The sequence below is a fragment of the Sciurus carolinensis genome, chromosome 1 (genome assembly GCF_902686445.1).
Source record: "Sciurus carolinensis chromosome 1, mSciCar1.2, whole genome shotgun sequence".
Taxonomy (NCBI): domain Eukaryota; kingdom Metazoa; phylum Chordata; class Mammalia; order Rodentia; family Sciuridae; genus Sciurus; species Sciurus carolinensis.
Window position 1 is genome coordinate 121,668,608 of NC_062213.1, and position 27,235 is coordinate 121,695,842.

General features: G+C 36.5%; 1 protein-coding gene across 3 annotated transcripts in view; it reads left to right on the forward strand.

Moving 5' to 3' along the window:
• Positions 1 to 307: 307 nt before the first annotated feature.
• The window catches only part of LOC124970036 (putative neuroblastoma breakpoint family member 5), a 33,079-nt gene continuing 6,151 nt past the window's right edge, over positions 308 to 27,235 (forward strand). The window contains exons 1-4 of one of the 3 annotated variants that reach the window (XM_047536685.1): positions 308 to 508; positions 20,870 to 21,011; positions 22,715 to 22,886; positions 24,889 to 24,970. The gene's annotated coding sequence lies outside the window, so the exon portion shown is untranslated. Of the gene's footprint in view, positions 509 to 20,869; positions 21,012 to 22,714; positions 22,887 to 23,151; positions 23,230 to 24,888; positions 24,971 to 27,235 lie in introns of those variants that run through there. The other 2 variants (XM_047538752.1, XM_047539386.1) reach the window with 2 other exon arrangements.

A 27,235-nucleotide genomic window follows, 5' to 3' on the forward strand; every position in this document is an offset into this window, starting at 1 on the left:
GAGTGCTCCCAAAAGCCGCTGGCCGCCTTTGCGCGGTGTGGTCGAGCCTCCAAGGCTGCGCGGCTCAGGAGGCGGCGTCCTGGGCGGGGCCTAGGGGGCGTCGGGGGGCGGGGTCTGGGGGGCCTTTGGGCCGCAGCGCGGTGGGCGGGGCCGAGCCGGAGGCCGGCGCCGCGCTGCCTACTGCGCGAGCGAGGTCGGGCTGAATGAGGAGCCTCGAGCTTGGACGAGTGTGGTGGCGGCTGCTCCTGCTGCTCCTGCTGCTGAGCCGGCGGTGGGATTGGCGGCTTAGGATCGCCTGGCCCGGGACCCATGCCGGGCAGCGGAGAGCGGAAAGTGTGGAGGCTGCCCGGCCACCGCGTCCTCCGCGCAGGTGGAAACCGCACCGCGGCTCCGGAACCGACCCCCAGCCGCGTCCGTGTCCAGGGGCGGTCGAGGCCGGAGCGAGGAAGACGCTCGGGTCCTGGCGCCCACCTTGCTTCGCCCAGAATGGCGCACCACCCAGGTTAAGGTAGGTCTCACTGCGTTTTTATAAACGGTCCTCCCGGCGGTCTCCATGGAAGCCAGGTGGTCGATTTAATTATTCTCATTTTACAAATGAGTAAATCTAAAATACTGTGTTAAAGAGCGTGTTTCCATGAGGACAAGCCTGAGGAATTCCCGCTCCTCGTTTCAGAATCGTTCCCCTTGGTCGCACTCTCCCGAGTGCACCTGTGATATGTGGCAATTAATTAAGGCGTCTTCATCCTCGTCCTCCACTGTCGCCAGTTAATGCGCATTAAAAACACTACCCCGAGGGCTGTAAAGCGCACATTTCAAGTTTTCAGGGATCAGACAGTGCCGCTTAAAGTGCCGCAAACAAGTGCTAAGTAGCAAACTCGTAGGGTGGACTGGATTGTGGAACCTGACCCTCTGTCAGTTAGGGAAATGCGTGGCCCCAAGTAGGATAGGAGGCCTGGGAGGTTTCTTTGTTTTTTCACTCAGTAACGTAATTTAGTGAAAACAGTGGACAGAGACGGATCTCTTCAGCATCACTGGAAGCGCCTGAACCTCATTTGGAAGGGTCTTTTTACGTCGCTCTGATTACTTGTTATTTAATCTCCGTTAACAGCTGAGCAAAATAATAAGTAAAATGCAAAACCCAAAGCTGTCCTTTAATTCTGGGGATAAAATGTCTGAAAATCACTTGTGAACTGATTTCATCACAACGCTGTCCTACTACAAACGTTGGTTCTTTAAACACCACGTGTAGAGTCGTGTTCGCTGCTCACCAACACATATGAAGCTCCACAAGGGACACGGAAACGCACCGCCCCCACCAATACAAAATATAAAGCAAAATGATGAGGACTGTTCTAATTCTGGAGTAAAATCCTGAAAATGACATGCAGAATAAGGTCACAAAAGAGGAATAAGTTTTGTTTAATAAATGTGTAATGCAGATCAAGTACCCTGAAAGGATAAAGGGTTTTTAGTGTACTTAAGGAAGACTTGTTAGGGCAATTCAATTTGGAATAAAATGTGTACCTGTGAAACAACGTATAATCGGAATTGTAAAGTAAAATATATGTAATAGACAACATCAAGTGCTACCGGTTTTATAAAGGGAGACAGTATTCTAAAGTTGTTTGAAGAAGTTCATTTAGAAAATGTAGATTTGAATTTAAGTGTTTATTCCTTTATAGCAAGGGCCGAAATTTTGAATGTTTGTTTTGGAGAAAATCCTTAGATGCTGTAACTCTTCAGTTATTTGAAGTTAAACTAAAACGCAGAACTTGAAATTTTAGCTTCCAGTGTTTATGAATGATGGAGGTTTAGAGTGCAGGCTCTGACTCAGGCTTCTGTTAGAGTCCCAGTTCTCCATGAGTCAACCCTGTCCCTCTGGGCGACTTACTAAAGGTCTCAGTGTCTGTAAAGTGGAGATAGTGCAATAGATGTTTAGCTTCCTGGAGGTGTCCATTCTGTATAAGAATTGTATCCTTTGTAGTCTGATCTCGTTTGTGAGGAGGGAATGGGGTTAGGTGATCTCTAAGTTCCCAGACAACTCACAGCTTTATTGGTTTGTGCTTTTTCTGTCTGCTCAAGAAGTCTTCACCTGCTCTGTGGCCTTTGAAGACAACCTCTGTCTCTTCAGGAATTTTTGTTCTGTCTTGTTTTGCTTTGCTTTATCCCTTAGGTGTAGTTTCTAATACTCTTTGAATTGACTTTTGTATGGTATGGTAGTGAACAAGATTCCTTCATGTCCACATGAATATCAATTAATTCCACATGCTTTTGTGAAGAAATTGTCCTTTTGTTTTTCACTTTCCGGGAGTGTCAGTTTTGTCATAATCCAGCAAGATAGACAGACACATATTCAAACATATATATGCATGTATGTCAATTTACAAATATATATTTATATACATATATATAAGCATGTCAGAAATATGTTATAAAAAGTACTGATACTCCTATAAATGGTGCCATTTTGGAGATATCATTCCCTAAATGGTCATTACTGGTGGTACTGATATACTTTCTGAACTTCTAAATTTGTGTATTAATTTTAACAGTGTATTTTAGATAATTTTGAATATTCTATATGCATATCAGTATCTCTTGCAAATATTATTTTTTGTGTGTGTGTTTCTAGATACACATTCTTTGCTGCCCTGTTTCATTTGCCGAGAACCTCCAGCTAAATATCAAAAAGCCATAGTGGTAGTAATATCTTTTTCTCATCACATGAGAAACGTGCCTTTATTTTACTAAAACGGCTGTCCATAGGACTTTTTTGTTTTGAAAACTCTATCTCTAGTTAAGGAACTTTTATTCTCTACTAGTTAGCTAAACCATCTTTATTCTGAAAGTACACTGAATTGTATTCAATACTTTTCCCATATACATGGAATTTTTATCTTCTTCTTAATTCTGTTAAGGTGTTGGCCTACAGTGATTGAACTTTGAATGTTAAATAAGTGTTACATGTGTGGAATCGAACTGATAAAGTAGTTTCTTTAAAGAAAATCTCTGTTTTTGATAAGACTTTGCCCTATAATTTTTTCTTATCTCATTCCTGGACTTGGAATTGAGAAAATGCTAGCCTGATAAAACAAACTGGAAAATATTTCTTTTTATTTCTCCTATTCTGAGGAAGAATGTGCATATGATTGGTGTTCTTTCTTTCATGGTATTTGGAGAACTCATCAATGATGTTATTTGAATCTGGAGTATTTTGTAAAAATATCTTCACTATATATTCAATTTTGTTAATAGACATAAGCTGGATTGAGGTTTTTAAAAAGTTTTTTCTTGCGTCAGTTTTGGAGAAATACGCTTCAAAGATTATGCTCACTGGCTACACATTTTCAAATGTATTGGCATGAAACTGTAGTATTTTCTTATATTGTATTGTCATCCTTGTCTGGAAGTGATGCCGTTCCAGTTTTTAATCTAAATTTTGATAATTTCTTTTTTTTATTATAAACAAATGGGATACATGTTGTTTCTCTGTACATGGAGTCAAGGCATACCATTTGTGTAATCATAAATTTACATAGGGTAATGTTGTTTGATTCATTGTTATTATTTTTTTCCCTTCCCCCCACCCCTCCCACCCCTCTTTTCCCTCTATACAGTCCTTCCTTCCTCCATTCTTACCACCCTCCTAATCCCAAACCATAAACCAAAACCTAACCCTAATGCTACCCCCTCCCTCCCCCCATTATATGTCCTCATCCGCTTATCAGCAAGATCATTTGTCCTTTAGTTTTTTGAGTTTGGCTTATCTCACTTAACATGATATTCTCCAATTTCATCCATTTGTCTGCAAATACCATAATTTTATCATTCTTCATGGTGGAGTAATATTCCATTGTATATATATGCCACAATTTCTTTATCCATTCATCAACTGAAGGGCATCTAGGTTGGTTCCACAATCTGGCTATGGTGAATTGAGCAGCAATGAACATTGATGTGGCTGTATCTCTGTAGTATGCTGATTTTAAGTCCCCTGGGTATAGGCTGAGGAGTGGGATAGCTGGGTCAAATGGTGGGTTCATTCCAAGTTTTCTAAGAAATCTCCACACCGCTTTCCAGAGTGGCTGCACTAATTTGTAGTCCCACCAGCAGTTTATGAGTGTACGTTTTTCCCCACATCCTCTCCAACACCTATTGTTTCTTGTGTTCTTGATAATCACCATTCTAATTGGGGTGAGATGAAATCTTAGGGTAGTTTTGATATGCATTTCTCTTATTACTAAAGATATTGAACATTTTTTCACATGTTTGTTGATTGCTTGTAGATCTTCTGTGAAGTGTCTGTTCATTTCCTTAGCCCATTTGTTGATTGGGTTATTTGTATTCTTCGTGTAGATTTTTTTGAGTTCTTTACATAAATTCTAAAAACAATTTAAGTCTGTAGCTTCGTTTGACTTCAGCTGCAGCCTCATCCCTCAAGTTCTAGTATGTTTTTGAGATCATTTCGTTGGAACTGCAAATAAATCATTGCTTTAAACTCTACAGTACTGGACGGTGAAATGCCTCTCATGGGAATCCTTCAGTGCAAGGTCACCAAGGGGATGCCCATTTGCAAATGGCTTCTGTTGATAGTGAGAATTCCATGCTTCTGTTGTAATTTACTAGTTCAAAAATCTTGAATTCAAATCCCAACTGCCTAGAGGTAAAAGAGGTGGGCATAAAATGATAAGCCCCCAACTAAGCTGTTTTGCTCACAGTTTACTCCTGTTTACCTCAAGAAACCTTTGCACAGTGAATCCCTTTGATGTTTAAAGCCTATGAAATGAACATGCAGAGCCTCACTTACTGTTAGAACCAGAGTTCATCAGAGCTGGGTCACCTATCAGGTCGTGCTTTCACTTATAATTGAGTCTTTGTTTTTATTTCTTATAGTTTCTTATTTTCTTCATTATAATTTCTGATTTTCCTAGTCCGACTCACTGCCTGTGCATGGAGAACTGTTTTGTGCTGTGCTGCGTGGGTCATACCAGATAAACATTTTCTAATTCATTTTGATAGTTCTTTGACCTATTGGTTCTTTGGAAGTTTGTTACTGAATTTACAAGTTTTTAAAATCGATTTTGGCTTAATAAACACTATTATAATAATTAAACGAATTAAAATGTGGTGAGACCTTTTAATAACCTTGTACTGGTCAATTTTTCTAAGTGTTCCTATAGGCAGTTGACAAACAGTGTATCTTCTGTTGTTCTGAGTGGTTTTCTTTATGTAGAGCAGCCACAAATTTCTAAATGGTCCAGTCTTCTGCATCATCATCATTTATTGTTATTTGATCATTTTCAACAGTTATTTAGATAGGTGAATGATGATTATGATATCTTTTAGTTATTTAAGTTTTTGTTTTATATACTTGAGCAATGATTTTCATTTTCATTTTGGTGATTCTACTTGTTAGTACTTAAAATGTTCTTTTTGCAACATGTAACCTTTCCAAAATGAGTTGTGAAAGGCTTTGTCTTTAATTGTGATAATCTCTTCACATTAAATTATGGATATATTTGAATTTATATCTACATGTTTGCTATTTTTCTATTTGATCTATTTTTGCACTTTTTTCTTGCCCTTTTAAGATTAACTTTCCTTTGTGATATTGCAGTTTCCAGTCTATTAGTTTGTAAGTTATACATCCTTTACTATTCTTATATGATTATCCTAAAAATTATTGCAGGTAGCATTGATTTATTAGCCTGATGTAAAATAAATTTCACACTTCTTTCCAGATGACCTTAGGTCTATAAAACCTTGAGTTTTTTCATCCTCCTCCCAACTTTTGTGTTAAAGCTATCTTGAACTTAATTTTGAATATCTTTTATTTCTGACATTTTATTCTGGAGATTTTTAGGCATACATAAAATGGAAGAGAACTGCCTAATTAAACAGGTCTACACATGTCCCTGTCTCAGCAATTATAAGCAACCAACCCTATTTTTCTATACTTGATCCATTTCCTCCCTAGTTTCTTGATTGTCTTGAAACAAATTTCAGACATTACATATTAATCATATCAGTGTCTTCTCTTTTCATAATTCCCTCTCATAATTTTCTTTCTGTTAATTTCTTTAAAGTGGAATTCATAAGTGATAGGAATTGAGATTTATTGGTATGTCCCTAAGTCTCCCAATTTACAGGTGCTTTCAACATACTCCCACCTTCCCCTTGCATTTTATCTTGAAGATGCATTTTATCCTGCCCTTTGCATTTGTCCTATGTGGTTTCATAAGATTTGCAATTTGATGTTTGCATCCATATGGCATCATTTGAGAGACTTCTCTGTTCCTTGTATCCTCTGGAAATTATTAGTAATACCTACAGACTTATCCATGTTTAGATGGAATTTTTTAAAGATTTTTTTCACAGTGACTGTGTAAACTTTCCTCAGGAGACACAGGTCTGATTTCCTTTCCTTTGTGATGCCTACAACAACTGAATATGGTAATCAACGCCTATCATTTTCCTTTTGTATATTTGCTGGAAGTATTTATTCTAAAAAGAGAAATTTCTTTTATTACCTATTTGGTTACCTGGAGTTAGGATTTTATAGGGGACAAAAGATAACTTACTGATTCTTTCCCTTTATCCTCGTGTTCAAAATAGTAAAGTGCTCTGTCTTATTCTCAACCTAAAATTGATATTTTTAAAAAATTAGTAATTTTATGAGCTCAAGGATTCAATGCAGTTTATTTCAATCCCCTGTAGTTATCATAATAATGACCAAAATATTCTGGCAACATATTGATTATGGTTTCTGGGTCATTCTGCCATAACTCTAATAGTTTTTGGTAGTTGCCTGCATTTTTTAAATTGTTTGTTCCATTTAGTTATACATGACAATGGAATCAATTTTGATTCATTATACACAAATGGAGTACAGGTTTACATTTCTCCACTTGTACATAATGTAGGGTCACACCATTCATGTAATTTTACGTGTACATGGAATAATGATGTTCATCTCATTCCACCATCTTCCTTCCCCCCCACCTTCTCCCCTCATTTTCCTCTATACAATCCACCATTCCCAATATTCCTCCATTTTTCTCTTATAGCTCACCCCACTCCCGCCCTCCTGCAATAAGTATCAGCATCCACTTATCAGAGAAACATATTCGGCCTTTGGTTTTTTGGAATTGCCTTATTTCACTTAGCATGACATTCTCCAACTCCATCCATTTACCTGAAAATGCCATAATTTTATTCTTCTTTATGTCTGAGTAATATTCTATTGTGTATGTATATTTACCAGTTTCTTTATCCATTGATCTGTTGAAAGTGCATCTAGGTTGGTTCCACAATGTAGCTATTGTGATTTGAGCTACTATTAACATTGATATGACTGTGTCACTGTGTAGTATGCTGATTTTAAGTCCTTTGAGTATAGGGCAGGGAGTGGGATAGCTGGGTCAAATGGTGGTTCTATTCCATTTGAGGTTCCATTTTAAGGAATCTCCATATTGCTTTCCAGAGTGGCTGTACCAATATGCAATCCCACCAGGAATGTGAGTGTACCTTTTCCCCCATATCCTCGCCAACACCTATTGTTGCTTGTATTCTTGATACTAGCCATTCAAATTGGGATGAGATAAAATTGTAAAAAAGCGTAGTTTTGATTTGCAGTCCTCTAATTACTAGAGATGTTGAACATTTTTTCATATGTCTGTTGATATCTTGTATGTTGTCTTCTGTGAAGTGTTTGTTCATTTACTTAGCCCATCTTTGATTGGGTCATTTGTAGTTTTTGGTGTTAAATTTTTTTGAGTTCTTTTTCAATTCTGGAGATTTGTGCTCTGCCTGAAGTGGGTGTGGTAAAGATTTTCTCACACTCTCTAGGCGCTCTCTTCAAGTTATTGTTTTCTTTGCTGAGAAAAAGCTTTTCAGTTTTAATCCATCCCATTTATTGATTCTTGCTTTGATTTCTTGCACTTTAGGAGTCTTGTTAAGGATGTCTGGTCCTAAGCCAACATGATGAATATTTGGGCTTACTTTTTCTTCTATTTGGTGCAGGGTCTGTTCTAATTCCTAGTTCCTTGATCCATTTTGAGTTGAGTTTTGTGCAGGGTGAGAAGGGTTTAATTTTATTTTGCTGCGTATGGATTTCCAGTTTTTCAGAACCATTTGTTGAATAGGCTGTCTTTTTTCCAATGTAGGTTTATGGTGCTTTTGTCTAGTATGAGATAACTGTTATTTATGTGTGTTTGTCTCTGTGTCTTCTATTCTGTACTGTTGATCTTTGTGTCTGTTTTGGTGTCAATACCATACCTATTTGTTACTATGGCTCTGTGGTATTTTTTTAGGTCTGGTATTGTTATTCCTCCTGCTTCACTTTTGTTACTAAGGATTGCTTTGGCTATTCTGTCTCTTATTTTTCTAAATGAATTTTATGATCGCTTTTTCTATTTCTATGATGAATGTCATAGAAATGGCATTAAATGTGTATAATTCTTTTGGTAGTATGGCCATTTTGACAATATTAATTCTCCCTGTCCAAGAACATGGGAGATCTTTCAATCTTCTAAGGTCTTATTCAGTATCTTTGTTTAATATTCTGTAGTTTTCATTGTAGAGGTCTTTAATCTGTTGTTACATTGTTTCCCAAGGTTTTTTCTTTTCTTTTTTTAAGGCTATTGTTAATGGGGTAGTTTTCCTAATTTCTATTTCATTTCACTGATATATAGGGACACGTTTGATTTGTGGGTGGTTATATCCTGCTACTTTGCTGAATTCATTTATTAGTTGTAGAAGTTTTCTGGTGGAATTTTTGTGCTCTTCTAAATATGGAATCATGTCATCGGCATATAGTGATAGCTTGAGTTCTTTACCTATTTGTAATCCTTTAATTTCTTTCTTCTTATTTCTCTGGCTAGAGTTGCAAGGACATTGTCGAATAAAAGTGGTGAAAGAGGGCATCCTTGTTTTGTTGCAGTTTTTAGAGGGAATACTTTCAGTTTTTCTGTTTAGAAATATGTTGACCATGGGTTTAGCATAGATAGCTTTTATGATGTTGAGGTGTGTTCTTACCATTCCTGGTTTTTCTAGTGTTTTGAATATGAAGGTGTGCTGTATTTTGTCACGTGTTTTCTCTGCATGTATTGAGACAATCATACCATTCTTGTCTTCAATCTATTGATGTGGTAAATGACATTTATTGATTTCCATATGTTGAGCCATCCTTGCAACCCTGGGATGAACCCCATTTAATAATGGTATATTCTCTTTTGAATCTGTTTTTATATGTGGTTTGCCAGAATTTTATTGAGAGTTTTACATCTATGTTCATCAGTGATATATTGGTCTGAAGTTTTCTTTCCTTGATGTGTCTTTGTCTGGTTTTGGTATCAGGGTGAATCATAGAATGAGTTTGGAAGGGTTCCCCCCTTTTCTGTTTCATAGAATAATTTGAGGAGTACTGGTGTTACTTCTTCTTTGAAGGTCTTGTAGAGTTGGGCAGAGAATCTGTCTGGTCCTGAGCTGTTCTTGATTGGTAGGCTTTGATGGCATCGTCTCTCTTATTGCTTGAAAATAAAAAAAACAAAAACTACTCCAACACCTGGAGACTAAATAATGCACTATTGAATGTTGAATGGATAGCAGAAGAAAATCAGGGATGAACTAAAATCTACAGGTAAATGAGAACACTGATACAGTGTTTCAAAATCTCTGGGACACTATGCAGGCAGTGCTAAGAGGAGAGTTCATTGCATTGAGCCCATTCATTGAAAGACTAGAAAGTCAGTGAATAAATGACATAATATTACATCTCAAAACCCTCGTGTGGTTCTTTATGTAATGTTTGTTTTGAAGGTACCTTTGCCTTAGTCTTTATGAGGCAAAGGATTGTCCCCCATGTTGTCTATGCTCTCTTTTCTCCATACCTTGACTATTGGTGTTCCTGTTACTAGGTGGCCTTCGCATGCATCTTCATGTAGGAATCCTCTTTGTTCTAGATTTTACTCAAATGCTGCATCCTTCATAGAGGTCTCTCTAGCACTCAAGTCACATTACTGTTTTTTAATTTTTATGTAAGTTCTTGAACATTAAGAAGTATTTTTTTATCTCACTAATCTGTTTCATATGAGGTATTTTTAAGTCTTGTTTGATGCATTCTGAGTGCATAATGTGTTGCTTGGCCCAAAGTAATCCATACTGTCTAATGAAGCTTATACTTTGAACTGTGTGTGTGTGTGTGTGTTTGTGTGTGTGTGTGTGTTTTAATCACCTATTACTTTCCAGATACTGCTTTAAATGCTAGGGCTGTAGCAATTTAGTCAACATATTTTTAGGGATGAGAAAGTGATATGCAAACAGATTCATGATATGCCAGTGATGCTAAGTGGTATGTAGAAAAATAAAGCAAGTAAAAGGGAAAGGAGATGGGGAAAGTGGGATGGGTTGTTTCTCTTTTCTGTGGGTTAGGAAAAGCCATTCTTATTAAGGTGACATTTGATGAGATACCAGAAAGGAGTGAGGGAGTTAGTTCTGTTTTTCTGTGCACAGTTCCAAATAGAATGAGCATAAGCAAAGTCTGTGTGGATATGAGGGTAAAAAAAGGACCAGGGAGTTCAGGGGGTAAAGTGAATGAAGAGATGTCAAAAATTCGTAGGAGCATTGGGTAAATAGAAAAAAACTAATTCCATAGACTTAAATTGAACAGTTCATTTGCAGCTGAATTCAGGCATGATATATTGCCTTTTAAGAATTCTTGTCCATACATTAAGCGACTCCTGTAATTTTTATTAAAATGACAGTTATAAGAGTGACTTTTAAATTGTTGTAAATTGTTGTTCTCCACTCAAGATCTGATTTTATTCTTCTGCATGTAGATCTGTACTAGTAAACCATACTAGGCAAGGCATCCAATCATGATTGGAAAAGAATCAACCTGTAGTCATCCAAAGCCAGAAAAATTGTGTGTGTTTGTGTGTGTTTTGGTACCAGGGATCAAACACAGGGGCACTCAACTATTTAGCCTCATCCCCAGCCCTTATTTATATTTTATTTAGAGACAGGGGTCTCACTGTGTTGGTTAGCACCTCACTGTTGCTGAGGCTGGCTTTGAATTCATATCATCTCAGCCTCCGGAGCCACTGGAATTACAGGCATGTGCCAAGGGTCAGAATTGTATTATCCAATCAGGAATGTTTTCTAAAATATCTTCATATAAAATGTTTGCATTATTGATAGATCATCTATTCCTGTACTTAAAAATCTATGATAGCAAATAAATTAGTAATATGATAGAATTATTATAAGACTTCTTAAGGCATTGGCATTGATAAGCTGTTGTCATTCTCAATTGAAGTAGAATTATTGGTCAACATGGATAATAGATTATAATATAATCTATAATTATTAGAAAATGAGTTGTTTTAACTTTAACATATTCATTGTAACAGTGTTTTATACAAGTTTTTACTCTTAAATATTTACTGAAATTGTTTATTTCAAATTAAGTAGCAAGATAGAAATAGGGTATTAATGAAAACAAATCTTCATGTTGATATTGTGATGTCTGTTGAAGCAAAATAAGTCATTAACTTCCAAATTATTTCATTTCTCAATTGTTTCTAGTCTCTAGTATATACCCTGTTAGAAAGATATCATGTAGATTTTAAATAACTTTTTTTAAAAAGTTTTTTTAAACTAACAAGTTGATCAAGTTGATTTCAGGCATATTTGATAAAGGCTTTCTTCAGAGGACACTTAAATTCAGTTCTTGATTTCTCTGTTCTTAATGATTGTTGGGAATTCTGATATGACACCTGAATTTCCTCCAGTCTTTTTTCTCTAAAATTGTAATAGGAATTTAAATTTTTTTTGTTCTTTTTTAGTTATACATGACACTAGAATCTATTTTGACCTGTTACATGGATGGACTGTAACTTCCCATTCTTGTGATTATACATGATATGGAATTACACTGATTGTGTATTCATATACGAACATAGAAAATTTATGTCCAATTCATTCTCCTGCCTTTGCCATTCCCATCCCCCTCCGTTTCCCCACTCTTCCCTGTCCAATCCACTGAACCCCACTCTTCCCTCTCTCCTGCCTGTTGCGAGTCAGCATCTGCATATCAGAGAGAACATTGGGCTTTGGGTTTTTTGGGATTGGCTTATTTCACTTAGTGGGATAGCCTTCAGTTCCATCCATTTACTAGCACTTGCATTAATATCATTCTTCTTTGTGGCTGAGTAATATTCTGTTTTGTGTATGTACCACATTTTCTTTATCCATTCATCTATTGAAGGGCACTTAGGTTGATTTTATAGCTTAGCTGTTGTGAATTGAATTGCTGCGAACACTGATATGGCAGTGTCATTAGAGTATGCTGATTTTCAGTCCTTTGGGTTTATGTGATGAATACTTTGAGTGGTTTGGATTGAGAAATTTTTGCTTTACACATTCCTCCATTGAATTATGTGTACCTGGGTAACATCAGGATGGCCTGATTGAGCATGCCTATTGTGACCATAGATGCCAGTTTGGATGTACAAAAGCTGTCTGATAACACCCCGATACAGATTGACCTGAAATGTAAGTACATATTAGTCTGCCTCACATCTTTAATCACAGTTTTTTACAGACTGTAGCCAAGAGCTTTTTCTGCCTGCAGGAATACCCATACCCATTCTCATTTCTCTCTCTCTCTCTCTGTCTCTCTCTCTCTCTCTCTCTCTCTTTCGCTCTCTCTCTGTGTGTGTGTGTGTGTGTGTGTGTGATGACCTAGTCTTTGTATTCTTCTCCTTAACAGTGCTCTGCACAAAGTCCTCTTTTATAAAGGTCAAGCTTGTGTATATTTTCTTTTCTCTGTTTTCCCAAACAACTTGGCTATCATGCATCACCAGCTTCTTTAGAGTCTTATCTTACAAGAATCTGTGTTACATTTATCTCTAGACTTGCATAAAAAAAATGACATTACTTCTGCCCCAGGCATTCAAGTAAATGGTCTCTGCCAAATGTCATTTTTCTATTCAAAGAATATTACCACTAAAAAAAGACATGATGTTACTTCTGCCCCAGGTGTTTAAGTAAATGATCTCTGCTCAATGTCATTTTTCTACTCAAAGAATATTACTACTAAAAAGTGGATTTGTATTCACACAAAAAAAATATTAGACATGTGAAACAACCAGGCACTTAGCAAAATAAGACTGTTAAAAGCAGAAATCAGTCTTTTTTTTTAATATGCTGTCATATCATTTAGAAATCGTTCTCTCATTCCATGCCTCTCTCTTCTGTTGATTTTGTTATCTTTTGCCATGTATAAGCTTCTTAATTCAGTGAAATGCCCTTTATTTTTGCCTCTGTTACCTATATTTTTGGGGTAATTTTTAAAAAATATTAGCCACGAACATTATTAAGAATCTTTTCCTTGTTCTGGTGGTTTTATCATTACAGATCTACATATAAGTCTTTAGTTCCTTTGAGTTGATTTTGTATGTGGTGAGAGGGGGATGTCTAAATTTCATTCTTCTGCAAGTGGTCATCAGTTTTCCCAACACTATTTATTGAAGAGACTGTCTTTTCCCCATTGTGTGTTCTTGGTACCTTTGCCAAACATCAGTTGGATAGACGTGCATTTACTTCAGGGCTCTCTTCTCTGTTCCATTGGTATATATGTCTGTTTTTTGAACCATCTCTCTAATAACAGTTAATATCCAAAATGTGTGAAGAACCCAAAGAGCTCAATAGCACGCAAACAAATAATCTAATTGATAAAGGGACAAAGGACCTTAAAAGTCATTTCTAAAAGAAAGACATGAAAATGACAAACAGGTATATAAAAAAGTCACATATCACTAATTATCATAGAAATGCAAATTGAGATACCACCTTACATATGTTAGAATGAGAATTACCAAAAAGGCAAAAAGTAACATTGTGGCAAGGATAATAGAGAAAAAGGTGCCTTTTTACATTATTTGTAGGACTGTAAATTGGTGTAGCCATCGTGGAAACCACTATGGAGATTCTTCAGAAAATCAAAAAAGAACTACCAAATGATCCAGCAATTCCTCTTCTGATTAGATATATATTGAAAGAAAATAAAATGAGCTTTCTCAAAAAGTTCTCTGCACTTCACTATTCTTTGTAGAATTATTCATATTAGTTGAGATAAGGAATCAGCCTGAATGTCTATCAGCACATGAATAGAAAGACGAAATGTGTATTTACATGATGGAATACTATGCAGTATTCATAAAGATGGAAATTCTGTCGTTGTGACTATGTGGATGAGCCTGGAGGCTATTATTCTAAGAATCATGCACAGCAGGATAAATATTGCATGATGTCATTTGTGGAATCTCCAAAATTGGAACAGAAACAAAGAGTAGAATAGTGGCTGCCAGAAGCTGTGGGGATGTGAGAAGATGTCGTCAAGAGATAGAATTTCTGGTAGATAGGAAGAATAAATTCAGGCTATCTGCTGTGGAATATGGTGACTATAGTTCTAAGAGCGTGCTGAATGCTTGAAAATTGCTGAGAGTCAGTTTTAAATATTCTTACCACAAAACCATGATGAACATGTGAGGAAACAAATACCTCAGTTAGCTTGATTTAGCTATTACAAAATGTGTACAAATACCAGTGCATCATGGTATGCACTGTCAAGATAGACAATTTTATTTGTCAATTAAAAAGTAAACAGAAATAAAAATAAAATCCTGTCATAAACCTAAGTTCTTTGATATGATTTAAAAAAAATATGATCATGCTTGATCATCGATAGAAAGTGGGTTAGGAAGTACTCTTTTCGCCGTCTATCGGGTCCCATATTTGGAGAATCAGAAAGCACCTTTCTTAAAAACCACGATGTGATGTAATTGTGTTTTGGGGAAAGACTTATGTATTTGATTGATCCATATGAAGTTACCATTTTTATAAGTAAAAACCATGACAGTTTTTCATATGATCATCTAAATACCAGTGGACAAGAAAAGGAGGAACAGATGTACAGAAACTCATTAGTCCAGAACAAGTTAGCCTTAAAAGTAAAAGGCATTTATAATTAACTGAGGATGCAACTTGATATATAAAAAAGTATAATTAAATAGGGACTATATTTATTGTTGTTCTTTAGATTACACAAGGTTAAGTTTCCTACAAAGAAATGGAAATTCTTATCAACATAGATGAATTTAATTTCTTCTATGAACCACGTATCTAAGATTTGAAGGTCATCAGAACTTTTCCAGAAGCTATCTACCCACCACTAAACTTAAAATATTTATTATAAAAATTTAAATTCTCATGTTATGTAACTTTATCATGTGAACATCATTTTAGTCTAAAGAGAAAATGAGATAATTGTAAATGAATTAGTAGTAATGAATGTCACAAATAACACTTGACATATCAAATGCTTACTATATGTCATGTACTATTTTAAGGATTTTGTTATATATGACTGATGTAATATGTATAATACAATTAGAAAAAGTAACATAGTAATCTGTGAGACTTCATTTTCATTGCAATTTGTGACTGTAATTTGTAATTTTGAGGTCTAATCTCTAGGAAATTAAACACCCCAAATTAAACTAACGTGTGAATATTGACTAGACTGAAAAACAAGTTTAAATATCTACTATGAAAAATAAGAAATTAGGTTTAAAAGTCAAAATGTGATGTTGACCAATATCCCTATTGTTTGAATCCTATAAAAACAAATAAAGATCCTGGTCAAAATTTTATATACCCGTATGCAAAGAAAATATGCATAAATGTATGTATTTGCTGCATGTGTGCTATTTTCTTTGCAAAATAATGAAAGGTTTCTGGGACCTTAGAAAGTGAAGAGTACTGCAGTGATTTTAGCAATTCTTGAAGTTAAATTCATCTTGGTTTAGAAAGCTAATTTGTTTTGCATAAACTTTTGATTCATTTTCCTTTTTCTGGTTAACCAGTTTTTTTTTTTTTTTAACCTGTATTTATGAAATCACACTTTGATTCTGACTGTGGAATTTCTGATAGCTTCACTCCTACAGGGCTAAATTCCAACAGTGTTAATATTGACTCAAGCTCTTTATAGTCTCTTATTGATATTCTCTAGTCTTTAGAACTTCATTTATATTTAAAATAACGGTAAAATCCTTTTCAATTTTCTTAAATTTCTTTGAGTGTGTGGCATGCATTTTTGTAATTTTCCATGCCTTAGGCTACTCATTATTGGAAAGTGTTATATTTTATATTATATGATTCTTTAAAAGCTTAGAATGTAAGAGTTCAAGAAAGCTTTTAGAATAATATTAGAGATTCTGAATTTCCAAGTAAGTACATTTTTCCCTTTCTAAGTATAATTCAGATTTCCAAGAATTTTTACTGAAGAGTAATTTGATATTCTGAATTTTGTAGTTTCAAAAAAGACTAAATTGTTAGAGGAGATATACATTATTCATTAAAGGACTGAAGGCAAAATATCATATACTTGATTAATTTATGTAAAGGTTCCTATCTATCTGATTCAGCACTAAGCTGAAGTGATCAAGGTCAGAGGATTGCATTCTTTGTGATACAGGTAGTTTTCTTTTACTCTCTTCCTGACAACCATTGGATTAATCCTGCCCATACCTCCTGTATTTCTCAATATAACAGTGGATGAAAGATAGAAGACAGACCAGAGCCAGTACAGAGCCATCACAGATACAAGTGAATATGTTACTAGTGTGATATTTAGATACATATGTGTATTTGCCTAGGTACTGTATATAGACACATATGTATATGTAGTAACATTCACACACACTTATCTATATATTACAACACTACTATACAAAATGGTGCAGACCTATGATTGAATGACAATTTGTTCTCGTTTTAATTTTTAAAGGTGATAAAATGAGATTAACTTTTTTTTGATCAAGCATCAAGTTCACACATTTGTAATTTCATAGGACACACAATATCTACAAAATGTTTGTGTTTCATAGGGGTAGTTACTGAGAGAGCAATAGTAGTTTTGGCAGTTTCCTAAAATGGGCAAAGGTTAAACCTAAACTCCTCTTAGTTTTCAGGAACTTAATGACTATTCTAAACTTATAATTTAAAATCTTGATGCTGTCTCTCTTTTAGCAACAACATAAATGATAGGTTTTATATCTGAAATATAAGTAATTTACTATCATTAATTCTCCTCTTTTGACTACTAAGCATAATGCCCTGCCGAAAGTATTCATGGAAAAATGTTTGTTAAAAATATTTAGTCAGTTGTCTGTGTTAGAGGAAAAATGTCCAAGACTCGACCTACAGGTACCATCTTTGACGTTTATTTAGTTTCATCCCCTTGATTTCTTTTGTCTCAGAGTCACAAGCAGTGATTGAGGATGACTAAAACAACTTGTTTGACCTCTGTTCTGGTACTTGACAAATTATTTTGGGCCAAAAAAATCCTGTGTATTTTATCAGCATAGTAATCAAAATTCTCAGTTTGCTCATTTGATTGTGTTTCATCATTTTCCCCACATTGTGTCCCTTAAGTTGTTTTAAGATTTTATTGGCCAATCCCTCATTTTCCTGGAGTTTGTACTTGGAAGTTCACCAGATAAGCATCAAATCAGTAATGCTTAATTGAACTCTCAGTATAGGTGCTGTGTTTATTTCACAATGCTTAACTAATCTCCCCCAAAATAATAGTTCAGTGCTATTTTCATAATGTGAATAGTATTATGAGCCCTAAAAATATTTTTGTTGTAGTCAGTTATTAATTAGGAGGCAAAGCTTCATTCTTTTTTCTCCCTTGGTGTGTAATCATACTACTTACTGTTTATCATGGCATGAATCTTGTGTATACATAAATTGGTTATGTATACTTCAATTGCATATAGTTTATGAATATTCTATAATTTTTCCACTATGTAAGATCTGTTTGAATTAATATTATTTTTTAGTTCTGTCAATACCCATCTTATTCAAGCAGTCTGTCAGAAATGTCATCTTTATCTTTCATGAAGTGGCTTAAGCCCAGACTGTTTCATTCTAGTTATAACGTGATTGCTAATGTCTTTAATTAATATACAAAGAATATATTTTGTATGTTTAAATAGAATACCCCCTGTGTGATACAAAGCATATTATTTTGCCCAGAGCAAAAACAAAACACAAACCCAAAAAGAACAACCAGGCACCGATACAGTTCACACTTATTTATTTTCCCATTACTATAAAAATTTGATTTGTCATAATGTTAGTTAATTGTGTTGAACACTGAATCCAATCAGTTTCCCAAGGAAAAAGGACAGGATTATACAAGAACTTTGGTAAGATTGGAATGGAGTACTGAAATACATTAATTAGTTTGAGGCATGTTTTAATAAAAGCAGTGCTTTATTAAATGTAATTTTATTAAATGTTCATTAATTCATTATTAAATATTATTAAATAATATTAAGTAGATAATGTGTGTTCACACATTGAACAATGTGTTATTGACAAATTTAATTTTTACTTCTTCTAAAAACCATAATCTTTGCATTCAGTTCATTGTACTTCAGTGTGAATATTGTGTAGCATGTCTGTGAATCCTTCAGTGTAGAAATATGAGAGATTATAAAACTGCCAGAAACCAAATATAGGAAACTTCTATGCTAAATCATACAAATTCCTATATAATCACCTTGTAAACATTAGAAATAATGAAAGACTTAATCTAGCTGATAAATAACCTACATAACCTTTTTTTTTTAATGGGTGCACATAGGGATAGCCAACACAGTTAATAACATTAAGCAATCTTAGGGTAAAATCATTGGTGTCTTTTAATTTTGAAATGAGGATTATGAAAACAGTCATACTTTAGAAGCAACTAGGTTCACATTTTCATTGGATACAAAGCAATTAAATATTAACACTTCACACAAATCTTAAACTAAAGCTTTTCTTTGTTATAAAAGCAAATGCAATTACATAAAATGGTCTTAAAGCAACTTGAGTACAGTTGTTCCTTCATATCTGTGGTTTCCACATCTGTGGATTCAATCAACCGCAGATCATTCATAATGTATGTAGTTGGACCTCTTCCTGGCTGCAGCTATACTAAACATGTACAGGCTGATTTGTCATTCTGTAAACAATACAGTATAAAATTCCTGAGCTGAAAGAGTTAATAACTGTAAAATGCATATGTGAATGTAAAATATTAAGACAATAATATATTGTCTAAACAATAAATATAAAATGCAAATAGATAACATCAAACTCACAAGTTTAATGTACACACACTCACAGAAAGACAGTTCTTTGGTAAATCTTGTGATAAACAGTGAGAACACAAACTTTGTTAACAACTCAAATTTTTAAGCACTAGTACAAATGTTTTATATATATGCATATTTTATATATATGCACACACATTATACAAACATTAAAATAAAATTCTTTAACAAATAAAAAAAAAACCATTTAGATACCATTTACATTGTATTAGGTATCATGTAGAGTCTGTAGATGACTGATAGTACCAGGAAGTGTGTGTGTACATGATATGCAGATACTACACCATGTTACTTAAGGGATTTGAGCATCAGTATACTTCAGTACCTGAGGAAAAGTCCAGAAATCATTCTCTACAGATCAAGGGACAACCATATATCAAATGAAGAAGTTATTAAATGATTGTTTTGAATAACTCTATATGCAGACAAATCTCATTTTTAATGCAGTTGATCAAGATAAGACTTATGTAACTTCCTTTTTGTAGCTATGTTCTGTGTAATGTCTTTCTTACAGATAACAGTTGAAAAATGAAGAGAGTATAATAGAGATGTTTTGATTTCTACCTAACAGGTCACTTGGTGTTGGCAGATTGTAACTAAAAGATAATGTGTAAACTAATATGATTTAAATTCTCTTTGTTCTTTCAAATGAGAAACAAAAGAATACAATTCCAAGTTTAATAACAAAATTTATAAAACAATTTGACTTCATGTTTGAAAAAAGATTATACAATGTCATAAAATATAATGCCTGTATATTTGTGTATGTATATATACACTCACATGTGTATGAAGGTAAATAGGTAGGTGGATTGATTCATTGATTCATATAGGAAAGATACCACATTGCTACTTCTAATATAAGAGCCAATTTCCAACAATTTCCTATATTTTTCCTGCACGTCTTGGTTTTACCAAGTCTTTTTTTATGGTTCCAGCCCAAGATATTCTGAGATTCCAAGTAACACAAACACAAATTTACCCATTTATTTGATAAGCATCTCATTGGGGCAACTGTCCTATGCTGGACTTCATGAGGGTAGAAATAATCAAGCTTCACCAAAGTTTTTAAACTCAGAATCTACCTCTGTACTCTTGCGTGGATAAATTGAGGTAGAGATGTATATCTGGTTTATGTGTGGTTGACTGTAGCTTATTTGCAGGGATTTCATATCAAAGAACCAGAAAATTATGATATCTATTCACAATATGGAGAAAGAATCCTAGAATGCACAAAATCTCTTGGATTCTGCAATGTCTCAAGAGCTTCAACCTCTGATATATGTAAAAATGGACACAATTTATAGAAAAGTTTGAGCCACTGTGTGTGTGTGTGTGTGTGTGTGTGTGTGTGTATGTGCACGCGTGTGTGCACTCTGTGGGTCACTGTTGTATCACGCAGTGGGGATTCTCATCCATCATTCTCAGCTCACTTCTAGTCAGTGTATCTTCTCCTATGAAGAAACTCATGAAAGCAGCAGCACTCTGCCATTATCCTAGGTGGACCAATTTCTTTTTCTTAGAAGGTTGTACCCCTGACCTGTGACCACTCCCTTAGGTATCTTTCAGGACCACCTGGAACTCTTGTATCTAATCCTTCTTGGTTTAATGTTTAATGATACACTTTATCACACCAGGCTGAGCAAAGAAGGACAGGAGGAAAAGGAAGAAGTGGAGGAAGTCCTGAAGGACTCATTGGATGAGGGCTGTGAGACATCCTCCTTTCACTATGAATTGCCTAACATCCACCAACCTCCCTGCTCCAGTGTTGACCTCTGGGTGAGCATGAAGTCTCTTCTCTGGATGCAGCTTGGGGGTAGTTCATTAAAAGAGAACTGTACTCCTCTCAGTCATATTTCTCAGGGGTGCAATGAAACTTCAGGATGGTGAACCCAGGAATAACCAGAGTAGGGTGGTTGTGGAGACTACAACAGCCTCACAGGCACCACTGATGCATGTGTGTAGCAGAGGTCTACATGCTCTCTTTCCTCCAAGCTATATCAGCTGGTCTCTCCATAATATCTGTGCTAATTTTTGATCCTGAACAGTAAGTCTACTTTGAGATTAGTGACTGTATAAATAGGTTAGTACTCCTGATTGCCTCACAGGAGATAGTGTTGGCATGGTCTCTCATTAGTGTTTTAGAATTATTCCAGAAGGCCTGAACTGGAGCCTGACATATTCCACTCCCTTTAATAGAAATTATCCTGTTTTCTCACTAGCACCAAAGTTCTTTTCTCATGGAAGTTCTGTATATACACATATCATTTCAGTCCCAGTATATAATCTCAAATCTACCAAGAAACAGCAGCTTCTGGTGTAAGGTATGAGTCTTGAAGAAAGTTTTCTAGAAATCAGTCTTCAATCTTTTCTTGATCACTTGGATAATTAATAGTTTTAACTGATCATCTAAAATGTGAAGCTATTAATTGACCAAACAAGGGATATCTGTCTAGTGACTAAGGAAAGGACACCTTTTCGTTTCTCAGAAAATACAACCCAAGACTTCCATGAGTGTCCTCCTCAGAGTTTCCTTTTATCACATAAAGAATGTGCTCACCCTGTGTTTAAATTGGCCCAGGTTTGGTAATGGGGCATAAAGTTAAGTTTTTCTTGGGACTGTTTCTGTCTGTATATATTTGCAGATACTCAAGGCAATCTGAAGCAATAGGACCAGTGAACTCCAGTTAAATAAGAAAATCATGGGTCATGTATGTAATGGTGACATCTTGAGATTGCAGGTCTGGGGAAGAGCAGAAAGTGCTGAATGTACTTATTTCACCATTCTGATAACCAGGAAGGGGATCAATTTTTTCCTCCCTGGTGATTCTTTTCTTGTTTTCTACCTTCCATTAGTTTTTACCTGTAGTAACTTAGAGTTCTTCCAATAGTGTTAAACCAAAGTCAGGTTTCCTTCACTCACAGTGAACCACTGCACTCTCTTGTGTAAGGTAGTTAGGAGATGCACATCATTTTCTGTGAGCTTGGCCTGAGTTTGTTGACTGGGATTCCATAGCAAGAAATGTGACCAAACCAAACCAAAGTCATATTAAATCAAAATATTAAAGAGCAAGACCTGAATGCCCAACATCTTTTGGAATGAGTAATGCCTTGGGAATCCTTACTTGCCAGAACCTTGCAAGGAAAGTGGAGCAAAGGACACTGGGGTTGTCCCATCTGTTATGACTGTCACTGTGGCATGGCATGCCTGAACCACACAGGGAAAGACGAGTCTCCTTCCTGATCAGCAGTGTTACTTAACTAGTGAACTGAGCACCTGCTGCCCTCTCTCACACTCCACCCTCCTCAAACTCCCTTGAAACTCATATTCTAAGCAAAGGGGATTGACGTGTTCCTCTGCTTTGAAGGGATAGCCACTCTGCTTTCTGAAGCTCTTCCTTAAAGATTTCAGTCAAGACCAGGTGAGGAGGTGTGAAGTCCAATTATTGAATGTTTAGCATTCTGCTCTCCTTACATACCAGGGCTCAGCAATGGCACTGCAAGAAGAGGAGGACATAAATGGAAGTGCTGGTGGACTCATTAGATGGGGTGTTTTCAGCTCATTCCAGCTGTCATGGCTTGTCTCACTCCACTGGTTTCCCAACAGTCCAGCCTCCTGGACGAGGAGCATGTGGTTTACTCTGGATGTGGCAAGTGAGTACACCCCTTAGAAGAAGAAGACTTCCCAGGTAACCTCAATATTCTTTAATTTCAGCCCTCTGGGACAGTAGGGAGATCTCCTTGCAGCCAGGTACTGTGGTCACTCATTGGTTTGAGTAAAACACTAGGACCAGGTTTGAAGCACAGTCATTGGGTGGGTCAGTTATCTTGCACTCTTCCTACTTACAGCCACGCCTGTCCCACCTGGGCACTCACTGGCAAATGCAAGGTATGGAGCGATGCAGGCAGGGGTGAGGAGAGTGAATGTATCCAAGGAAACTCAGACAGTTCTTCAACATGCAGATGCCTCATCATCAGTCCAAATGATTGTTTTGCAGTGAGTTATCTGACTTTTCCTCTACTTGTCCTGTTAAATGTAAATTCTCAACAATGTTCTTTGAGCATTCATGGCTATCCAAGAAGGATGGCAAAATCACATCTATTTTTGGAAATGGTACCATGTTTTCTTGGCTCCAAGCAAGAGGCATATGTTTCCTGTATGGGTCACTTTATAGCAAAAACGAAACAAACTGAAAAATAAAAATATCACATGCCATCCCACCGTTAAGAGTCAGAAGAACTGGGCTTCTATTGATGACTCAGGAGCATGTCTTCACTGGGCCACAGCTTATAAAATGTAATGAGAAAAGAAAATGTTGCAGTTTACAAGAAATGAGCCAGAATCACAATTGGAAGGTATTTGAGAGAGAGAAATCCCATTTTCCCATTCTGAAAATGTCTCTATACCACCTTAGGAAATATTATTTTCTGATCCAAGTTCAGGTGTAAGGACCGCATCAATTAAGCCAGAAGATATAAGAAGAGAGATTCTGACTTCTACCTAAGTCAGCAGTCAAAAAAATTCCTATCACAGGACGACCCTGATAGCTACCAGGGGCAGGACATTCAGAAGTAACTGGCTGAGGGCTGCAGGCTGGCAGAAAGCCTTGCCTCAGTCTCAGTGCAGGTTGGGTGGGCTTGATCACACTGAGGTGCTCTGAAGTCCCTGGTTCACGGGACAGTCCACCCCTCCACCAGTAACATTTCACCAGATGTTCTGGTTTCTCCATCACAGTCAAGGCCATGGCAGGATGAGTACAGTGTGGGCGGGAACAAAAGGACAGCTGCATTATATCGGAGGTGATGGTATTCCAACTCTCTCTGTCCTCCCCGATGGTATGTGACCTCTGGGGCAAGAGGTAGCAACTACCAGTGCTCAAGGACAGGAGGCAGATTCTTAGAGGGCAGAGAGACTGGACTAGTAAAGTTTCCCCAGCTCTTCCTGAGCTCTGGCTTTTATACCTGTAGGCACATGGTTCACTTCTGCCTTATGGTGTTTTTGCTTTCTCTCCTGTAAAGTGAATCAAATAATGTGTTGCATTTAGCTGTAGCAATTGAATGAAGGGATTCCCGTGGATTTATTTTAAGATTCCATAGTGGTGGTTCATGTTTGGGGTTGCTTCAGTTAAAAAAAAGAATGTGGTGGTAGAAATGTTGGTTCATATTAGAACAGATTCCAAAGAGAAATTGCCCATAGTACACTGTGGAAGCCACCTTGGAGATGAGCACCAAACTCTCAATATGGAAACAAATGCACAACAGGGAATAGGTTCTGTTTGAGGACTGTGGAGACATGCAGAACACTTAAGCCTGGGAATGAGCTTTGTATAAAGAATAGAGATGTAACTGTAGGAATCCAGAAGAACCTGGACAAGCATCCAGTGACCATGAGACAAAAGTACATTTAGACTCTACCATTGAACTCAGAGCCTGCCATAATGATCCAGACACCTCGTGAGTGCACATGAAGGATCAGCACATCAACACAGAGCATTTCTTTAAATTCAACATATGAGATCATTCAGTACAATTCTGTGTGTGCATCCTAAATTCATAAACACATAATTTATGCCAGCAGGCTCAGGTAGGCTGCTGTATGGAAATGTGCAAAATAGAGCTATTTAATGACTTTGGACATTTCTCCATTGTTTTGCAGAATATGATGAGACAGATGAAGAAGAAGATGGAGAGTCACTAGATTCCATGTAGCAATGAATGATCAAGGCTAATAAGCAAAGGTAGTATAATGGGGTTTGAGTGTTCTAAAATATACATCAAGAGATCAAAATTAGCTGTGAACACCATAATCAAAGGTATAAAGTGACTGTTTGCCATGATATTGTTCACATAACCAAAGATGACATAGTCCTCTTACCAGGTAATTGATTTTCTTTATGATAGTTGTAGAGTGGAACTGTCCAAAGGGATCTAAGGAGTCTTGCGGACTTCATGCCCTTTAAAAAATATCACTTGTTGCTTTCTAAACCCTGAAGTGAGAATAATATGAATAACTTGTTTCTGGACTGTTATCCCAAGATCATGACCTGTTCTGCCATAACAAAAATAGCACCTACACAACAACAACATATCATATGATGTCAACTATCGATAGGAAGACCCTAGAAGGCACAAGTTCTCTGCAACTTTCCAAATGCAGGAAGTTGTATTCGCTGAATAGTTGGGTGTCAAATTCAGCTTTGTTTATGCACTTCACCCACTTCTATGGTTTTCACTCTGAACTCTTTCCTGTTCTGTTATCTGTGTAATTACGACACTGAGGCAGAGCCAACACAGTGTCCATCTATGATGAAAAACATCTTTTAAACAGATGGCACTGTCTCTGAAATCCCACAGTTTGTAGGCTGTATTTCCTTTTTTCCAGCTCCCTCAACTCCGCTTCCTCTTTATTCTGGGGGGCGTGGTCTTCATCAATCATTGGCACATGGACACTTCTCTAAGACCCATCTTTTAGAACAAGAGTAAATCATCCCTGAAGTCTTTTTTCAGTCAACCTTTAACTTTTATACAACTGAAAAAGTTAAAACTGACCAGAGCCCTGATTACAACCCTAAATTGCAATGTAAGTTTATAGGTGGGAAACACAAACTGTTCTGAGGACAGTTTGATCTTCAGCATCATATGCACAGTGATGTACTGACTCTCATGGACTCATTGAAGGGGTCCTAACAGGAAGACTTGATGACATTGTAAAGGGACTTAATTCTAATAACAGTGGTTTGCAACCACTTTTTTGCATTCATTGAGTGGACCCTGCTTAGTTCCTCAGTGCTTGGGCTTCAGTGGAAACTATGACTAGAGAGATAGATAGAACATAATCTTAGCTTTGACAGAGCTGTCAATCTGGTGACCAGCAAATCCAAGAATTGATAATGGGCTAATTTTTGAATATAGCCAGTTCTGTGTCAAAAAATGTTGGTAGTCAAGTTGAGGCTCCTACTGGTTGTTTGTAACAGGTCTCTGCATAATAATGGGCAACTTTTCAGACTACTACCAACACCGGGTCTCCAGGTTATCTCATAGAAATTCATATTCTCACTGTCTGGGGATGATTCTGATGACATCAGTAGCTATTGAGTGTGTTCTTACCTGCTGGAGAAAGAAAAGAGGCAAGGTAGGTGAGACATAAGTTCATCCTTGTGAAAATTATCATGATGTTTTCTCTGAACCTCAGCATTCTCTATCCACATCAAAACAAACTGATGTTGTTCATATCCCTCCACATGTAACTCGTTATTTTTTCTTAAAGTTCATTTCAAATGCAGGGAAAGAATGGAAGTAATTTTCAGGTTTGCAGTACAAAGGGAGGAGAGTGTGGCTAAAATCCTGGCTTTCTTATGTTCAAGTAAATGGCAGTTGATAACTCTTGTGTTCTTAAAATCAACTAACACCCATGGTTTGCTCCTCTGTTTACCTTATCATGTTTATAAACTGTAAAATCTCCACTTTTCTAGAGCACTTAATCTTAGGTGAGCTAAGCTCAATGAATACATTTGCTGAGCTTCTATGGGTAAAGCATTGTGCTTGTTTCATTGGGGCATGGTAGGAAGGGTATCCAGCCCTAACTCAAAGGAGCTTAAAATGTCTCCTCCAAATTCAGCCATTGTTCTCAATAGGTGAGAACATCGATAGCAGACACCAATAGCCCAATCTGGTGAAGGGAAGATTGCAGTGAAGAGCAGAGTTAGCACTGGCCTCTATTTGCTGAGGATTTGCTACAAGAGGAATCTGGAAAATCTCTTCCAATGAGTGTCCCACAGTTGAGGGTTCACAAACACAGCGTGGTTTCCCTTCATGTTTCCATTCTCAGATCATATTTAAATAGTAGCAAAATCAAGGGAAGCCACATAGAGATGGTCTGGAAAGCCTGAATATGTGTTTGTGCAGAAAGTGAAGCCAGAGGAATTCAATATATGAGTGGGGTTAATTGTTCTACAGTGAGAGAATATTCTCTGCACTTAGTAGCTTCTTGTGACTTTTGGAGA